General features: G+C 38.7%; 1 protein-coding gene across 13 annotated transcripts in view; it reads left to right on the top strand.

Annotated features, from left to right (window-relative positions):
• Positions 1–18,666, top strand: part of FOXP1 (forkhead box P1) — a 499,850-nt gene that overhangs the window by 161,696 nt on the left and 319,488 nt on the right. For 3 of the 13 annotated variants that reach the window (XM_075130239.1, XM_075130237.1, XM_075130236.1), the window contains one exon: positions 3,180–3,338. The exons of the other annotated variants lie outside the window; for them this stretch is intronic. The gene's annotated coding sequence lies outside the window, so the exon portion shown is untranslated. The remainder of the gene's footprint in view (positions 1–3,179; positions 3,339–18,666) is intronic. 13 annotated transcript variants of the gene reach the window in all.

The raw sequence follows: 18,666 nt of genomic DNA, 5'->3' as shown, positions 1-18,666 counted from the left end.
AAAGAGCAAGACAGAGAACCCTGGCTACAGGCAGGTATAATAATGCACACTGGGGCAATACATGCTTCTCCCCAGAACTCTGACCTGACCTGGGGTGAAATCCTGGTCCTGTGGAAGTCAATGGCAAAACTCCCATTGTCTCCAATAATGCCCTGCTACTTTAGTTCTAGTCTTTCTTGCCCAAAGACTGGATATGGACAAATATGTGAAATTTTTGATGTGGCCAGTATAAAGCTAAGTTGAGATCATTAAACTCTTTTCACTTGTGATGCAAACCAGGTTTCACGTTAGGCCTCCAAATGTTATATCACAACCGTTAGCGTATTCACCTACAGTTCCACCTTGCCCATCATTGCATGCATATTTCATATTGTAATGGTTGTCCGTATGTGTACTTGGGAATTGCACCTGCTTTTTTCACAGTAACAGCACTACCGAGGGAGATATGAGTTGTAATCCTTTTTGTATTGAAAGCTGATTGGCCTAGATAGTGGAGATTCAGAAAAGGGAGGGGGAGCAATCACTTAGCAATTTGAGATGTGAGGATATTCGTAATGCATTTAAAAAGGATATTGCCAAATTTTGCATACATGCGTGCATATTTGAATGCAGAATTTGACCCAGGATAATGTGGAAAATGCTGAATAAAAGTAAAAAAAGAAAGCTACCTCAGCTTGTTTTTTCTCTCCGAATACTTGAGGTGTGAGCCTTGCTAATGCCCAAGAAGAACACTTACTATTGTTTGTATATAAAAAGATTGCAACTTGTATAGTACGTAAAACCATCCCTGGGTAGAGGTCCTTAGCACTACATAGACAAATCGGAGTGAGTTAAGAATAAAACACAATTAATGGACTCAACAGATTGTAAATAATAATTTACAAAGATGGAAGTTCATATGGCAAGGAAGGGCTTGATTCTGTAGTCTTTACTGAGCCTGTTGTCTAATAGGCCATAATGCCCAGGAGAGCTGGGGATGCAGCACCCCCTGGCTTGAAGTTGTAATAACAACCAAATTTCATGGTTTCTGGTTTCAGCATCCCCTCTATAAAAATTGGTCAAGCACCTCTGATTGTGCCTATCTTTGTGTCCCAATATATACAGGTAAATAGGGCCAGATTTTCTAATCTTATGGTCTGTATTGCATTAGCAAAAATGCACACACTGTTGCCTTAATGCATGCCCAAATCAGAACACCTGAAAATTAACTAAGTGATCTGTTACACATCTGACCATTTTCATGTACATGTACCTGCTTTGTGTTCAGTAATTATAGCATGTATTAGATATTTGGAAAATTTGTACCACTTAGGGTCTAATCTAATGCACATTGAAGTTGGTGGAAAGACTTCTATTGAATTCAGTGGGCTTTGGATCAAGCTCATGTTGGGTAAAACAGATTATTTTTTATTTCATTTTTTTATTTTATTTTATTTTATTTTATTTTATTTTTAACCCATTAATTGAGGGCTCTTTTTCCTAAAACCTGCTTAGTGTCCCCTGACGTCAGTGGAAGTTACAGCACTTTTGGAAATCAGATCACTGTTTCCGAGCCTAACTTTCGGCTCCTATTTTTCAAAATCTTGGCCTTAGAGCTGGTATCTGCTCCAGGCGTAGTCAATGACAAAACTCCTATCAATGGTGCAAAACCAGATTCCTATAGCCCCAAAGTTGTTAGCTTATACAGTTTTTACCCTGACAGAAGCTGAAGCAAGGAAAGGTAAATTTTATTTATTTATATATATATATATATATATATATATATATATATATATATATATATATATATATATATATATATATATATAAAAACTTGAAACTAACGCACATTGTTTTATGTTTCCCCACCCTTATGTTTAATTATATAAGTTAAATGTCATGGCCATCTGCCTGAGGTGTTGGCATCCCATTCAGATTGCAATTAAACTATATTAAATAAATAATTAAAACTTACTTATAGCCATTTTTATCAGGCTAAAAAAAAATTAGTCTTGATCTACTGAATTGCTAACTTAAAGGAAGGTAAATTTAAGTTCTAGCAAAATGTTTTCTTACAGAATCCCAACCATATGAAGAAGAAGGGGGGAAAAAAAAAGATGAAGTGTAACACAAGTCAGGCAACATATATATGACTCAACAACAGTAATAACATGTTGTTGGAACCACCTAAATAATTAACTGTAAGAAAACAACAGAGTAAAAACTGAAGAAAAAACAGATTGAATTTTCTCAGCAACAAAGAATATCACATTAAATGATTTGGAAGAATTCTTTTTAGCTACTATTAAAAAGAATATAAATGAACTGAGGATGAAATTATACTTCTGAAAGAACAGACTTTTCTGTACATCAAACATTTAATACAGTAAAACAATGCTGTACCTGATGAATAATTAAAGTATGAAAAGAAAAAGCATTCTTCAACTTACCACTTAATTATATGTGTGAAGCACTTTTACACATACTGAAAAAATTTAAGGAATGAATTTTATTTTTCATCCTCATTCATTATAAGCATGAAAGAAGAATTTTTCTGAAATGGTAAGTGTTGTGGATCTCACTAAACTTCTCAGTCACTTTCCGGCACTGTACTTAGTGTTTGGTGAATGGAATTAAGGGTGGGGGTTTTTTTTTTGTTTTTTTTGTTTAAATTGCAGAAATACTTAATGAAGAAAGATAATGGAGCCATATGGCATTGTTGCATACTCCTAGACAAAAGTCTGTGAACGATAAGAGTCAAATTAGGGGAGGAAAAAATGTCAATATTGTAAATTTTAAGGAAATAAGTTAATACGAAGGAAATAATGTAGATGTACGTAATACATAGATAAAATTGATGGGTAGCAGTTATTGAGGTAGCCGCCAAAGTTTCCCCCCCTTTTTCCTCATATTAAAAGAAAAATCATTCTAGCCAAAACAGAAGCTTTTTTTAAGTTGCTTCTCTAAATTATATTGTAATCAGCTTTTAGTTGAAGTCATGAAGTGTTCAAAACATGTTGCTGTAGCAACAGCAGTATTAAATATTTGATCCAGAAGCTAGGTGTTAGCACTAGTCCAAGGAACTGAGAGTGGTGGTGTCTGTAAGGGGATGTTTTGCAATGCATTTATACGTGCTGTCCTTTGTGGTATGAATGTTCACTGGTGCTATCGTGTCACTTGTGTTCATTGCTTTTACCTAGAGATTCCTTCAAACAATATGGAAAGAACAAATGGCAAAAGTGCTTCTGCTCCCTCACACTTCCAGTCTGACAGATAGCTGCACCAATGAGAGAGAAGCCAAAACCTTTCAACCCATAGGATCTTCAATGTTCTGTCCTTGGTACTCTCTCCACCTCCGAGTGAGTACATTCAGTCGCACATTTCTGCTTCCTCCTGCATTTCAGTCAGATGTCAGGGCTTCTTTTTTCACCTCCAGGGATAAAAAAAGGAAAATGTTATGGAGAAGACTATAGTGCAAGAGCGTCTTCTGCAGTCCTCCACCATGCGCTTGGTGTGTGGAGTGCATCTGGGATCCCCTTTCTCCTATGGGCACCTCATTCAGATTCTGGGATGAAAGGGATGCCCTTATCAAGGCCTTTAGTCAAAAGAGTGATGCCTATAAATGGCTCTATCATTCTGATGAAGCTTGTATTCCTTGTTTGCCTATTTGGTTGGTTGCTTGGTTGGCCAAGTAATTCACTTGCTCCATTCGCAGTGCTCAGGGAACTGCATAGTAGACCCCAAGGGGTACCCATTCTTAAGTCATGATCAGATGTCCTAAACAAGCACGTGTCACATTAGCAGCAGAGGATATGGATTCTAATTCTTCCAGATACTTTCTTCTGCAAGACCCTTCTTCCTCTTAAGTTATCTTTCTGGATTTCTTTAAACTAGCAAATTAAAGTTCTTCTCTTCTGAATGAATGGAGTGGGAGAAGAGTTGAGTAGTTCTGACACTCCTTAAACATCACAGAAGCCTTCATTTCAATTTAGCAGGATTTATGAGTTGTGTTCCTCTGATCAATGGTCCCTGCAATCGAAGGATGTCCAGTGGGAAGCCAGAGTTTCCAATGATACATTCAGCCAGTGGATTCTTGGCTGCATTTCTAAAAGTTCGACCGGAGTCAGGGATCATTTAATCAGAATACTGGTTATTTCCTGGGTACAGAGGTCACTGAGGATAAGGTCTGTAAGAAACCAAATTTATCATCTTTAAATAAGATCACCAGACATTACAGAGAGGATACCTTTTTGCCTCTGTATCACTTGAGTCTTACATGCTCTGACTTGTGATGTTTTCTTATCCCTTGCCAGCTTATGCAAACAAAATTACATTGTATTCAGGTGCTAGTTCAAACCATAAACTTTTCAAGGCATTATAACATAGAAACAGCAGTAAAAAATGTTGAACTGGAACATAGGGATTAACTCCGCTTCCAGTAACTCAGAGTGTTTGTCAGATCTTTACTATGGACTAGTGCAGAGAGTATTTTACACTGCGAAGGTTACTAATTTATCTGTTACACTGGTCTAAATTCTCTTTTTCTATCACACCCTGTTTTCTGTTCTGTGTACACATCGTCGGAATGTGCTGAGTCGGTAGATTCTTGAACAAGGAACCTTTTTGTTTTTGTCTTTTTTTTTCATTAACTAAACTTAGCGCTGTATGTAGATTTCTGTCTCCTCTCAACGGTCATTGTGTGCTGTGGTGGCTTAATCTAGAAACAGAGCATTTGATGCCTCCAAAAAGTTTGTGAACGCCTTTTCCACTGGTGTTACTGTTTGTTAGTTTCCAAGAAAAGTGCAAGCCATTAATCCAGTTTGCTGTGTATCTGAGGCTAGGAAGGAAACCTCCCTCCCCCCCACCATCCCCCCCAAAAAAACCAAAAAAAACCCAAAAACCCAACACTTTAAGGGACTGTCTTTAATTGTGGATTTTGGAAAGTAGCAGAAGCCAGCAAATCCGGGTGGGTGCTCTTACATTGCAATTCCTGTCTAACTGAAAACAATGTGATTCCTAAACTATATCCTTCCAAGTTGTATTCTTGAGTGTTTTAAAAAAAAAGCCAACCAACCAACCAAAAAAAAAACCAACCCCAAACCCTTAATGTGAGAGTGTCGGCTATTTTACACTTTGCATCTGATATGTAAAATATCTGCATTGCTCTGCAATGTTCATATTGTTCTCTAGCCCTTTTGAATTATAACTTTTCTGTAATGGGGGAGGGAAGCTTATTAAAGGGGCAGATTCAAAACCATATTTTTTCCAGTTAGAAAAATACGCATATTCAGGGTTTTTTTCTTCTTTCCCACTCTAAACAGTTTGTTGAACAGACGTGTATTTTAATTATAGTGGTCTAAGTTTACATAGTGTACTGTGGTATTTTGCTGTATTAATTACTGTGTCAAGAGTAACAGGTAATTACTACATCAAATCACCTTCTTATGGTACATGGAGACGTAACTGGCTGAATTATTCAAAAAGCACATACACATAAGCCCAGAAACCCAAGGTGCAACCTAGCCAAGAATCTTTCTTGTAAAATGAAGCATTTTTTGGTTATGGCACTTCTTTTTGGTAGTATGTCAGAAGTCTAAATCTAAGTGCATGCCTTTCTGTCTCTATTTAATGCCTACATTAGGCACATGCCAAGGACTTGTATTCCCTTCAGACATGAACTCTGTGGAACAAGCTTTCTTTCAGGGCTGATGGAAAAACCTTTTTGCCTGATTTTTGATCCCCTCACAAATCGTGGATTTGAAAGTTTCACCCTTACGCAGATGTTATTGGATTTGCAGTCCAATAAGAAGAGAGTCACTGGAATTCTACAGGACCAAGCAAGTGCACAGAACACCATTTCCTTTTTTAGAACTTAGTCTTTGAAACACAGTCAAACCCAAACTTCTCTTGCTGCAATTTCCTATCATTGCCATCTGACAGTTTTGGAGTACATAGGGGTGTGATCTGGGAGTTACTGCACTGACTGCTGGTGCACCTTGAACTTGAGACAGTATTTTACCAAAAGGACAGTATGGTTAATTCTGATGTCATGAGTGAATGTTGATTATATTAGATAAATGTGAGAGTCTCATCACTTACTCTGTTGTTTGTTTTACAAACTGACTTTTCCTGGCCTTATACTAGCTGTTTTGCACAAGTGAGTTCATGCACAGATTTTTTGCTCCTGCCAAAACCCACGCTGGAAAGAGAACTTCTTTTATGTTAACTTGGATGTGGAACACCTGAAAGACAAGATCACACATTGTTGCTTTGGTTACTTTTTCTTATCCAGTAGCCAGCTAATTGATACTTTTATGATAAAACTCTGAGACAAATATATCATAACCCTATTCAAGTTTTAATGGGTATATGGTATGTCTAAGAGGCATCCATATGAGTCTATGAATGAACGATGTAAGTCTTTCTTTTGTTGCCATGAAGGAGGAAAAAAATTGACTTGACTTCTTTATATGCACGGAGGCATGAAATGGGAGGTTTTGACTAACATGAGAACTGAAGAAGTCCCTTTTTCAGTGTAATATTCAGTTGGATCTCAGTTAGTTATGGTCCAAGAGTTGCATTTACCCCATACAACTTTGCCAGTTTTAAAGACTCAAATAATTAAGCCCTTATCTCTTTTATTTGTTTTTTAAATATCAATTAGCAGTTAGGTTTCAGATGGAGTTTTAATGTTTCAACTCTGCCCTAATTACCTGTTTTGAGAGTCAGGGTCTTCTTGGACTGTGTTTGGGGTTAAGGGAGCAGCAGCAGCTACAGACAAGCAAGAACTGTTGGGAACCTGGTGGAAAGAAAAGAATCTAGAAAATGAGGTAGGGGGACAGGCCAGCCAGCAATACTAGGTGCTAATTCAAATGGCATTGACTGAGGGGAGCAGGTGGAAAGAGGTGTTGCTTTGGGTGGATGTTCAAAACAATCTTATGTGAAAACCTGGCCCTCTCCTAGAGCCAGGGTCAGATTCAGTCAGTGATCTTGATCTGTCCCCAAAGTCACTCGTTGTTCTAACAGGTTAACAGGGTGCTTCTCTTCCTTTGCTTTCCCTACTGGGACCAAAGCCTTTTACATCTCACCTGCTTCAGTGTAATTTTCGGAGGCACAGAGCAAGAAGGAAGGAGGTGGGTTCCCTGCCTTTGCCACTGACTGTCAAGACTATTATCAGATCATAACCTCTGGCAAAGGGGTAGGCTTTCATATGCTTCTGCTGCCTTCATTAACAGTGGCCATAGGTCCACCTGTCACTACTTCCCACCCTCATAGTTGAACTGGCATGTGTTCACTGGGTAGTCTGTCATGTGTCTTTCTGCTCTATAGGAGCTGGTATGGACTGGTCATGTAGCCTAGGAGGAGACCACTTACCAGTCCATTCCCAGCCACTTGGAAAGTATCAGTTATGTTGCTGCTTGAAGGCTGATGGCAGTTCCATGGATACAGAAGCACTTTCCAGTCATTCTGCTTTTCTTTTCCAAAGAGGAGAAAGTAGACAAGAACTGTATCTTCTGATGTGAAAAGAGCTTGCCTGTGAGATTCGGGGGGCTCTCTTCTTGATCATCTGTTGCCTCCACATGGTTTACAAAAGTATTTCTAGGAAGAGTGCCGGAGTTTCTATCTTGATAATAATATGATTCCTGTACCTTCCAAGTGACATGTAATAGCATGTATCAAGTGTTTGTTATATCTGTTTCATAGGGCCTGGAAGTAGGGATTCTGCCGCATCCCTGGGCTTGAAGTGGTTTCCCTTATATACAGGGTTTACAGTTTGGTTCAATGGCTCTCAGCACCCCCACTATACAGATTGTTCCAGGGCCAGCACCTCGGATATGTTTGGCTTCTGATACACTTACTTTCACTTTCATCTTGGAAGTCAGTGGCATTCTGTGGTGTATTTGTGATGCCAGGCTAGACAAAAGCAGTTTGAAAATCAAGTTTTGGAATTCTCTGGGCATGAGTAAAATATTTGTCAATGCACTGCTTTGCCATGATTTGGAAAAGTAATATATGCTCTTATGCGATCGGGCAGCTCATATACAAAACATTCCTGTTGTTGTGAGGATGAATCTCTTTTTCGTTTTTAAATTTTAGCCATAGGCTGCTGATCAAAATCTGCTTCCTTTTGGCATTTCAAACCTATGCACTATTCCTCCTCGTGAAAAAGGGCTGATTACCAACATGGAATTCCAAATATCAAACTCAATTGAATTTAATCCATTCCTGAATGCTATTTATCTGTGCAAGTCAGAAGCAATAAAGGTTTCCCACTGAGAGCCCTGAAGACAGAAGCTCCACAGAACAGGTACAGCATGGGCAAACCTCAGTGATCACTCTTCTCCTGAGACTGCCAGACAAGACTGCAAGTTAGTTCCTAATGTAGTTGTGAATTTTGTGATGTGGGTATGGTGTACCATGTCGGAAACTACTGACTCAGTTAACACAGAATCATAAAATCATAGGACTGGAAGGGACCTCGAGAGGTCATCTAGTTCAGTCCCCTGCACTCATGGCAGGAGTAAATATTATCTAGACCATCCCTGACAGGTGTTTGTCCAACCTGCTCTTAAAAATCCCCAATGATGGAGATTCCACAACCTGCTTAGGCAATTTATTCCAGTGCTTAACAACCCTGACAGGAAGTCTTTCCTGATGTCCAACCTAAACCTCCCTTGCTGCAATTTAAGCCCATTGCTTCTTGTCCTATCCTCAGAGGTTAAGAAGAATAATTTTCCTCCCTCCTTGTAACAGCCTTTTATGTACTTGTAAACTATTATCACGTCCCCTCTGTCTTCTCTTTTCCAGACTAAACAAATCCAGTTTTTTCAGCTTTCCATTATAGATCATGTTTTCTAGACCTTTAATCATTTTTATTGCTCATCTCTGGATTTTCTCCAGTTTGTCTGCATCTTTCCTGAAATGTGGTGCCCAGAACTGGACACAATACTCCAGTTGAGGCCTACTCAGTGCTGAGTAGAGCAGAAGAATTACTTCTCATGTCTTGCTTACAACACTCCTGCTAATACATCCCAGAATAATGTTCGCTTTTTTTGCAACAGCACTACACTGTTGATTCCATATTTAGCTTGTGGTCCATTATAACCCCAGATCCCTTTCCAAAGTACTCCTTCCCAGGCAGTCTTTTCCCATTTTGTACTTGTGCAACTGATTGTCCCTTCGTAAGTGGAGTGCTTTGCATTTATTTTTATTGAACTTCATCCTATTTACTTCAGACCATTTCTCTAGTTTGTCCAGATCATTTTGAATTATTATCCTATCCTCCAAATCACTTGCAACTCCTTCCAGCTTGGTATTGTCTGCAAACTTTATAAGTGTACTCTGTATACCATTATCTAAATCCTCGATGAAGATATTGAACTGAATCAGACCCAGAACTGATCCCTGTGGGACCCCACTTGTTATGCCCTTCCAGCATGACTGTGAACCACGGATAACTACTCTCTGGGAACATAGACCACTTGAGAGCCATTAACTGATAACGACTTTCAGACTGATCTAGGGTTGTATTGAAACTTTCTTTCCCTTTGTTTTCATACTGATTTGTGGCAAATACATGTAACACTTCTAAGTTTGTTACTTCATTTTTTAAAATTAATCAATAGCTTTAGTCTGTGATTTTGAAAACTAGCTAGGTATTTTGGGTGTCCAGCTTGAGACTTTGAAGGGGCCTGATTTTCAGAAAGTGCCGAACACTAACCCTGAGAAAATCGGTCCCTGTAGTGTGTCTGAAGACAGGCACTCAAAATAACTAGTCAGTTCTGAAAACCTTGACCGTAACCTATATATTTAACAGAGGGAAACTTGCTTACTTATGAACCGATAAAGATTGTGGTCAGTAGTCCTGCAGAAAGGCTGTGCTGATTTACAAAGTAAAATTACGTATTGAATTTATTTCAGATTAACATGTAATCCATATTGGGTGTTGGATCAGACCCTACAATGGCATATACGTGTAGATTCTGGAAAATACCAGTGTTCTTTTTTTTAATGCTTTTGTATGCGCCAACACCCAAGTAATTTGTCACGTGTAAAGTTCTCATGGTCTCCAAATGCCTATGATTTCATGGAATTCCTTTTCCTAATAAAATCTAATAACGGTGGGTAATTTTTTTTAACACTTCTAAACTATTTGTCATAAGATTTTGCTTCAGAAAATATTGTTTATTATTTATGCTTCTTGAATGAAAATAAAATTTCCTCCATAGCACCATTTCTGCATGGAATTTATGTCCTGACTGAAGCAGATATTAAAACACCACAAAGACATATATGTTGTTTAAAAAGTACAATAAAAATTAATCTAATTTTCTATTTTTCCCATGTAAGTAAATGAAAATAAAGCAGCTTGAAACCAAAATGGCCATTTTCTGAGTTTTATGTAGCATAGAAGGCTGTTTGTTCTTTTTGCCCCGTTTTAAGCTGTGACTTTACTATTCAAGAGACTAACTTTAATCAGCCACCATAATCAGACAAATGGGAGCTTTAGTCAGTGGTTAGTATGTTGGAAGTAAACACTAAGGTTCTCATTATAGTGCATGTCTGAACTACTCTGTACTTATTTTTTTTTTTTGGCAATAAAAGAAAAAACCTGCACTTCACTGAAATGACAGGATGACAGGAGCATCTTGCAGTTTGGTCATTAGTGTGTGCCTGCCATCAATGTCATGTTATAGTGTCAAATTAGTTAGTGCCCCCTCAGGAGCCAAGCTGGACCTGCAAATTATCCTCATACATCCCAGGAAACCATGTCTGCTAAACCTCAGATCAAATGGGAACAAATTACTAACATGGCTCATAAATTAACTACTTCACAGGCTTGTAACTTTTTACAAGTAGATAATAAAGACAAAAGTTTTAATCTTGTGGTCTATTCAGTCCAGGTCTGTGATGATCTCTTTTAATTCATTGTACACTTGATTTTCATTTCTGTTATGGGGGAAAAACATACACAGCTAAGGAGCAAATGTTTAGAAAAATCTAGAGTCCTTAAAGGAAGCAAATGTAAATCCACTGAAAACAATATAATTAAGTTTGTTATCTCATTGCTCGATAAGTCGCTGACAATAGTCTTTCTTCTTGTAGTGGCAGTTGTTCATTAATGAGTTCACCAATTAAGTTTGAAAGATTACAGCCTTTGCCAAGAGGATTTATCTGTTAGAAGTATTTTTTTCTGATACATTCTTACCATATTGTAAGCCTCTTTGTTAAAGAGATATAAGACTACCTCTTAAACACATTAAATCCTATTATAAGATGCATAAGGCCCTAAAATAATTTTACAATCTGTTTACACATTAGCATCTAGAAAAGTGTAACAGATCTGTCCAAAGAGGTCTGCTTTCAGCATGAGATGCTAACAGATAGTGTTTTCTCTTAGAAGCGGACTTTTCCTCGTGAAATAAAGAAGCCTCTTCTTTCGCTAAAGAATAATTAATTTGTAATGATTTGTGACTCTACAAATCATAAAACTCTTTCTACGCCTCTTTTTCCCCCCCTCTCTTTACAACTGAGTTTTTCAATCTTTGGCAGGTAATCTATAATTCTTTTTTTCTGCTTGCATTTGTTTTTAAATCTAGAGTAGACCAGAAAGAGTAAATCTGAAGCTTATTGTACATCAAAGTCTCATTCACCCACATGCAAGCTATTACCTTTCTTTTGTACCTTTGAGGGAGGTGAGTAATCCATAATCAGTGATCAAATCAGCATTTTGGAAAGGGCCTATTGTGCAAAAACATATAAAATACATCTGTTCATGAGAACCTCTGGCATTTCCAGAGGTTACGATCAGTTAATTATGTCAGCAAATTTAAGTTAAAGTAGGTGGTAGACATATTATAGTTACAATATTAGTAAAGTGTTTGCTAAAGAATCATGAATTCCGCTTCAGCATCGTGACCCATGCACGTTTTCATTGACTGTCAGAGGAATGTGCTGTATTGCACATTAAGAATAACTTTTAAAATACAAAACTGTTCATATAGGGAAAGTACATAAATCACCTTTTTACATCAAAAAGAGGAGATGGGGAATCACAATATTTGGTCAAAGTTGTTTATAGGAAAGAGAAGTCTATATTGTTGATTCTCTCTCTACCATATTAGGTCAACTTCTGCTCTCAGTGACAATTATGCAACCTTACTGACTTCAGTGGAAGTGATACTGGGAAATTCATCACTGGCATGTCTCCATCGATTTTTTTTTCATTGCTCCTGATGGTCAGTGCCCCGTTACTCTGATTTCTCCTTGTCATCATTAAACCTGTTTATTGGGATTATTTTACATTTTAAATCACTCTCACTCCATTTTGCCAAGATACCTCTAAGGTCTGAACCAGCAGTCTTGTTGCCACATTGTTGCAGGCATAGTCTTAGCTGGTTACTAGGCTTGTGGCATCCAGCATGACAACCTTCACGCTTCCACAGTACCTGTCTTGTGGCTAGACTGAAAATCCTGCCTTTGCTTCCTGCGGCATGGATGGTGGTGTGGCGGTCTAAGATGTGAACGGTCGACTGAAGCAACTGTATTGCAGACCCTGATCCTTTCTGCCTAGCTTGCCAGTGGAGTCGTCGTCTTTCACTGGGAGATAGCTGAGAACCCATGCTATGAAGCCTCCACTGGGAGGGAGTCCCATCCCACTTGGGAGGCGCCAAGGACCTGCAGGACACGTGCTTTATGCTGGACTGGGCATCCTCACTGTCCTCCCTGCTTAATCCTGCCTTGATGGCTTTTTTCAGCTGCTTGTATGTGCCATTCCCATATTGAATGTTCAGTGTTTAAAGATCAATAAATGTTATAATTTATAAGCCCCCCCAAACATGGGCTACGTTCTCAGCTGGTGTAAATTAGCATTAAAATCAGTAGAGCTATGCCAAGTTTCACGAGCTGAGGATATGGTCCTTACCATGTTAGAGGCTTGACTTTAACCCTCGAAAGCCCAGAAGACGAATAGTTATGGTTAATACTTTGTGCTTGCCTACCTTGTTGTGATGAGATTTTGCAAGAGTTGAAGACAGACCCATACACTGTTTAAAAGTGTAGTCTATATGGTGGCGTGGCACATTCAGTTCAAAGAAATAATGAAATATTGAAATTGTACCACTAGTGGAATACATTTCAGTGATTCCGTAACAATAGATAAATAGCACAGTTAGTTATGAAAAATATATTTAAATATATGTCGCTGTAAGCTGCTTAATTATTATTAAAAAGTACACATTTTTGCTGCTGTCGCAGTTGCTATTAGAACTAAACCTCCCTTGTACTTTATGCTGCTGACTATTAAAGCAATTGGTATATATTGTAAGTACCTCAGCACAGGGTGTGGGACTTGATGAGTGTTTGACGTCCCTTCCAGCCCTACATTTCTAAGGTCTCCGGTTACAGTATATTTCTGTGGCCTTCTGATAATCAGGGCTATCTTCTGGACCCTGCTCCAAAATCCACTGAAAACAGTGGGAGGGTTTTTTTTTTTTGGTTAACTTCAGTAGGTGTGGGAACATGTCCTAAACAGAACTTTTCTCTGTGTTGGTCCCGAGAATTCTACCATATTCCCAAATCAGTTTTCTCCTTCAATTCCAAGTAAACTTAACACTGTCTTTGTTCCATTCCTTATTTTCATCTAGCGACTTAAGCACTGTTTTATATTACTTTACCACCTTACGAAAAGTGTATTGTGTGCCACTGCTTATAATTTTCCTAAACAGCCGTCTCTGTCAAGCTCCTCCATTTTCTTGGTTATTGGATTATTTTCCTTGCTCTTTGGTAATGGAAAGGAAAACCCTCAGTGTCTTGAGGAAGAGATTGTGCTTTTTGCACAATAGCAGCTTTAGCACTGGCAAAACATTGAGGATAGAGAGCCTTCTTTCTGCCTTTAGCCTCAGATGTTTTGAAAGAGAGATTCCCCAGTACTAGTTTGGGATTTAGTCATGTGAAAGTTATTTTAAATGCCCATTTGATCTAGATAAATGGACTCAAGAACTAAAAATATACCAGCCAATACAGAATACTCAAAACTTGTTGTGCGTTCCCCTAAACTATAACTTTTTGCAAGGTAGTTTAAAAACCAAACTTTTGGGCTCTCTACATGGAGGCTGATGCTGTCCTACAGTGTTGAAGGCAAAACTGACATAGAATCATAGGACTGGAAGGGACCTCCAGAGGTCAACTAGTCCAGTCTGCTGCACTCAAGGCAGAACTAAGTATTATCTAGACCATTCGTGACAGGTGTTTGTCCAACCTGCTCTTAAAAATCCCCAATGATGGAGATTCCACAACTTCCCTAGGCAATTTATTCCAGTGCTTAACCACTCTGACAGGAAGTTTTTTCTTAATGTCCAACCTAAATCTCCCTTGCTGCAATTTAAGCCCATTCATTGCTTCTTGTCCTATCCTCAGAGGTTAAGAAGGAGAATTTTTCTCCCTCCTCCTTTTATGTACTTGAAAACTGTTATCATGTCCCCCCTCAGTCTTCTCTTCTCCAGACATGTATAGGCATGTTCAGAAGCAACTTTATAGCGGTGGTACAGATCATGCCATATCTGAATCACAACACTGACAGTCCCAAACTTGCCTGCGCTAAGAACCCTTTGCTGGAGAACACCCCTAACTTCCTTTCACCAGGGTGGGGTCAGAGTGGGAAATCTCCCTTCCACCTGTGTTTCAGGGCTTGCTAAGGAACTTGGAGGCTGTAGGTTAGGTGAGTTAACCATGTTTTTTTCAGTTCTAGTGATACCTGTCGATGTCTGTTCAATGACCGTCTGTTTTTTGTTTCTATATTTTTAGAAAGTTCCATTTGTAATAGATTGCAACTTTAATATGCATTGTGGAAAATGAGTTAGGATTTCCATTCTAAGAAAAACAGAAATTTTATTACAGGAGAAGCTGATCATTCAGTGGTGTTAAGAAAAATTCACATACTGTACAAGAATAAGAGCTGTGCTTATATGTTTCCCTGGGACTACAAGTTCTTGTTCACCTCACAAAAAACTTGTTCGTGCTTAAGTGAAAATACACACATGTAATTCTTCAGCAGTGAATTTGTGCATTTTACTCTTCATTAACAAAGAAAACTTGGCTTACCAGAAACCTATGGTTGCTTTCACGGCAGTTGCATGGATTTACATAGAAAATAGAAACTGGCACAAGGAATAAACTCTCTAAACCAGAAAAGGACTCCACTAATGTCCCTATGTGGAATGCGCAAGGAACCTTGTTCATAAACATTCCAGTTTGTGTGCTGTGCATTTTTCTACGGTGTGCTTTGGGTTTTCCTGGACCCATTTTAACTCTGTTCTTAGCAGATGAAAAGTACAGCTAATGTGTCAGAGGTTTCTGTTATGTGCCCGATGCTATATCCAGTTTTGTTTCTACAAAATGGCTATTATCTAGCTACATAGTGAATATTTAATTCATTATTTGAAAATAATATTTGTGTTGATCTAGGTTTGAATTAATCTACTTTAGATTGCATTATATCCAAAACCAAGTACCCCCTCATTTAACATATAGCAAAACTACAATAGTTTGTTAGTAAATAGCCCCAAATAACATTTTAGAATCACTTGTAGAAGTTTGTGGTGTTAGCCTAGAACTCTGTACTTTTCATAAAGCAGTGAGACCTATTCCTAACTTTAAACCAAATTTGCCTCTTTTAAATCTGATATTAGCTGACAAATAATTGATAACTTTAAATATCTCCTGAGGCAAAGGTTATAAATAGTGGAATTTATGCTTAGGATGAATTAATTCCACATAGTTTTAATGGTCCCACATTAAAATTTAGTTATCCTTTTGGGCTCTAACTGAATCAAATTTTTAAATGTGGCAAAATTTGCACACACCTGTTCTTGTGCACATAAAACCCTGCATTGCATGTGCAAAACCTGGAGTTAAAAACCTATCAAATCTAGATGACAACCTTGGCTCACTTTACAAACTTCAATGCATTTGGCAGGATAGCACTGCTGTGAATTAAGTAGATTTTATTATCCCCTTTTTACAGATGGAGGAGGGGGAAAAGAGAAGCAAACAATGTGTTAAGGGCCTGATGATAGGCAACTGTAGATGAGAATATCCTACACAATTGCATGATTAACTTGTGTGTGCAACTGCATGCACACAGAAAATGTGAAGTCGTACACAATTTTTTCTGTAAGCAAGTGACTGCACCTGATTTTAAATGTTAGGCTTTAAGTCATTTGCCCAGAGAGATGCAGGGAGTCTGTGGCAGAGGTGGAAAAAGACCCCAGGCCTCCTGATTTCCGTTCATGTGCCTTCGCCACAAGATCATGCTTCCTATCAGTTTCATGCATGTAAATGCATGGATTTATGTGCACAAAATTAGACACACATTTAGAGGCTGGCTTGAGGCACCTTTTGATAATTTTTTCTGTTGTTTCCCACATTTTTGGGCCTTAGGGGAGGTATGATGAGATCTGATTAGCAGTAAGTCTGTTAATTGTAATTTATAAATTAGTGCATCAGTGCAGAAACTTCACTTTCTGGTTTGGATTAAAAAGCCCTTCACCTCAGCAAAATATTGTTAATGTGGATGATAGCAGAGTGCATTGAAATATATTAGATCAAAGTGATTCATTTCCTAAATATGATGCCCGAATGGCTAATGAATTTCTTAACCACCATTATTTATTGCAACTTATTACCTGTTGCTATGAATTTACATATAAGGGTAACCAACTATTTTGTGTCTCTTCCAGAAATATGAAGCCTGTATGATGTATCCGAATTGAAATTTAGTATAATACAGTGTGACACTTTCTGTGATTCCCTTACTCATGGACTTAGGCTCAGTTTAATCATGGGTGGAACTGGATTTACAAAACCTTGATATCAGCCAAATTTTGCAAGAGCTGGTCAGGCTGAGCTGAACTCTGCCTCTGTATCCAGTGCTGGAGTCTTACACACATGTGTTAATAGGAGGCTTGAGAGTTGTCAAGGTGGACACCCATTGCCATATCTCCTTCTCTCCAGTGCTCCCCTCTGCTCACGGTCGTCTCTCTTCCCCCCTTCCGCCACTCCCCACCTCACCTCTCCAGTGAGGTGTCTGCTGCTCCTCTTCTGTTCATGAAAATCTTTCTCACGCCTTGCTTTGTGCACTGCTACCTACTGCTGCATGCGTACAGTGTTGTGTGTATGCACAAGCTGTGTTTTTACCGTTCTGCACACGGGTGGTTATCATATGAGGGACATAAGGACATGGCAGACAATGAGCTATCCCATGCAGTTGCACAGTTTGCACATCCTTGGGGACTGGCTTCTTTTACTCACAGGCCCCATATTTCTCACTATGGTCATTAAAAGAGAAAAGTGGATATACTGAGTGGCAATTTGTATAGTGCTGAGTGAACAGCCTCTGCTTCTCCCTTTACATTTTAAGAGGAGGTTTTTGGGCTACAGTCCCACGATAAGCACTCTAGTAGATTAGCCTGTCCTGCTCATAATGCTCCTGGCAGAAACGCGGTTCTGTGTGTCTGTGAACTTGTGGTTTTGGAAAAAGCTCAGACTTTCATGCTGAGTCAGATTGGGTTTTTGACTGCTTTCATTTGTTTACTCCTGGAGTTTATACACAGTATAGAGGACCAGACAGAAGGAACCAAAAAGTAAGGCACATGTTTTCACCTGAAACAATAATACTTCAGCATAAATAGAATCAGAATTTGGGGATCTCTTTGACCAATACTGGAACAAAATCGGACGTAGAATTAAAAAGGTCTCTGGATCTCTGTCTCTATTTAATTCGCCAGAAGATTATTTTTTGAATGCACTGGATACCAATCAGTATCCCAACAATCAACATGAACAATACAGACAAGTGCTAGAGATGTGGAGAAACCCCCTGACCTGTCCTGGAGCCATCCAAAAATTAGGAGCTCCGGGGAAGAGGTACACTGTTGTTGTTGTTGATTTGTTTTACCGTAGCAACCAGGAGCCCTATTCTTGGAGCAGGGCCCCAGTATGCTAGGTGCTGTACAGACACAGAACAGAAAGATGGACCCTGCCCCAAAGAGCTTACAGTCTCACTTAAGAATTAAATAATACAGGGACTTCCCATAAGCTCCAAGGTTGTTTTCTATTGGGGCTTACCAGCCCAAAGCACCAACTTATACTGGTTCCTACAATCCTTTTTGGTGGCAAATCATCTGATATTACTGGAAATCACCTGCACCTTCCAATATAGAAAACTAGCACACTAGATTGAGTGACACAGAATGATAGAATCGTAGGCTTGGAAGGGACTCGAAAGGTCATCTAGTCCAGTCCCCTACACTTACGGCAGGACTAAGTATTATCTAGACCATCCCTGACAGGTGTTAGTCTAACCTGCTTTTAATGGCAGTACTAAAAAGAATAGCATCTAAAAGATGGGATGAATTCCATAAACTTGATGACTTTTGGTCTCTTTGTTCTGTTGAATGATTGAAAGATAATAGTGACTAGGGTTGTGTATGGGGAGAGCTATTTGTTGGAATAGTGCGGCATATACTCATAGCCTTTAAATTAGAGAAAAACAAATTCTTTATATTCTGTGTATATGTAGCCTTTTGCCGGTATTGCAAGGACAAAGGTTGCCTCTCTCCATAATGGCCATCGCACCAGGCTTCATACTGTCGTCAAAAGGTAGGGGGAAAAACAAAAAAAAAACAG

Source organism: Caretta caretta, chromosome 7 (assembly GCF_965140235.1).
Source record: "Caretta caretta isolate rCarCar2 chromosome 7, rCarCar1.hap1, whole genome shotgun sequence".
Taxonomy (NCBI): Eukaryota; Metazoa; Chordata; order Testudines; family Cheloniidae; genus Caretta; species Caretta caretta.
Note: the sequence above shows the minus strand (reverse complement) of the source record. Positions and strands in the feature narration are given on the sequence as shown.